This window comes from Mus caroli, chromosome 9 (genome assembly GCF_900094665.2).
Source record: "Mus caroli chromosome 9, CAROLI_EIJ_v1.1, whole genome shotgun sequence".
NCBI lineage: Eukaryota > Metazoa > Chordata > Mammalia > Rodentia > Muridae > Mus > Mus caroli.
In genome coordinates, this window is record NC_034578.1 from 12798375 (window position 1) to 12800540 (window position 2166).

Here is a 2166-nt window from a genome sequence, read left to right on the forward strand (position 1 = left end):
AAATAGACTGGACCAGAAAAGAAATTCCTCCCGACACATAATAATAAGAACAACCAAATGCACTAAATAAAGATAGAATATTAAAAGCATTAAGGGAAAAAGATTAAGTAACATATAAAGGCAGGCCAATCAGAATTACACCAGACTTGTCACCTGAGTCTATGAAAGCCAGAAGATTCTGGACAAATGTTATACAGACACTAAAAAAACACAAATGCCAACCCAGGCTACTATACCCAGCCTAACTTTCAATTACCGTAGATGGATAAACCAAAGTATTCCACAACAAAACCAAATTCACACATTATCTTTCCACAAATCCAGCCCTTCAAAGGATAATAACAGGAAAAAAAAAAAAAACCAAAAAACAAAAAAACAATACAAGGATGGAAACTACACCCTAGAAAAAGCAAGAAAGTAATCCTTCAACAAACCTAAAAGAAGACAGCCTTAAGAACAGAATGCCAACTCTAAGAACAAAAATAATAGGAAGCAACAATTACTTTTCTTTAATATCTCTTAATATCAATTCCCCAATAAGAAGACATAGACTAACAGACTGGCTACACAAACAGGACCCAACATTCTGCTGCTTACAGGAAACCCATCTCAGGGAAAAATACAGACACTACCTCAGAGTGAAAGGATGGAAAACAATTTTCCAAGCAAATGGTCTGAAGAAACAAGCTGGAGTAGCCATTCTAATATCGAATAAAATCGACTTCCAACCCAAAGTTATCAAAAAAGACAAGGAGGGGCACTTCATATTCATCAAAGGTAAAATCTTCCAAGAGGAACTCTGAATTCTGAATATCTATGCTCCAAATGCAAGGGCAGCCACATTCATAAAAGAGACTTTAGTAAAGCTCACAGCACACATTGCACGTCACACAATAATATTGGAAGACTTCAACACTCCACTTTCATCAATGGACAGATCGTGGAAACAGAAACTAAACAGGGACACAGTGAACTAACAGAAGTTATGAAACAAATGGATCTAACAGATATAAACAGAACATTTTATCATAAAACAAAAGGATATATCTTCTTCTCAGCACCTGATGGTACCTTCTCCAAAATTGTCCATATAATTGGTCACAAAACATGCCTCAACAGTTACAAAAATATTGAAATTGTTCCATGCATCCTATCAGATCACCATGGACTAAGGCTGATCTTCAAAACAAACAAAAAAAAACCATAAATAATAGAAAGCTAACATTCATGTGGAAACTGAACAACACTCTATTCAATGATACCTTGGTCAAGGAAGGAATAAAGAAAGAAATTAAAGACTTTTTAGAGTTTAATGAAAATAAAGCCACTACACACCCAAACTTATGGGATACAATGAAAGCATTTCTAAGAGGAAAACTCATAGCTCTGAGTGCCTCCAAAAAGAAACTAGAGAGAGCACACACTAACAGATTGACAATGCACCTAAAATCTTTAGAACAAAAGGAAGCAAATTCAGCCAAGAGGAGGAGACAGCAGGAAATAATCAAATTCAGGGGTGAAATCAACCAAGTGGAAACAAGAAGAACTATTCAAAGAATCAACCAAACAATGAGCTGGTCCTTTGAGAAAATCAACAAGATAGATAAATGCTTAGCCAGACTCACTAGAGGGCACAGAGACAGCATCCTAATTAACAAAATCAGAAATGAAAAGGGAGACATAACAACAGATGCTGAAGAAATCCAAAACACCATCAGATCCTTTTACAAAAGGCTATACTCAACAAAACTGTAAAACCTGGATGAAATGGACAAATTTCTAGATAGATACCAGGTACCAAAGTTAAATCAGGATTAGATTAATGATCTAAACAGTCCTATATCCCCTAAAGGAATAGAAGCAGTCATTAATAGTCTCACAACCAAAAAAAGCCCAGGACCAGATGGGTTTAGTGCAGAGTTCTATCAGACCTTCAAAGAAGATGTAATTCCACTTCTTCAAAAACTATTCCAAAATATAGAAGCAGAAGGTACTCTACCCAATTCATTCTATGAAGCCCCAATTAGTCTGATACCTAACCCACAGAAAGATACAACAAAGGTAGAGAACTTCAGACCAATTTCCCTTATGAACATTGATGCAAAAATACTCAATAAAATTCTCTCTACCCGAATCCAAGAACACATCAAAACAATCATCCATCCT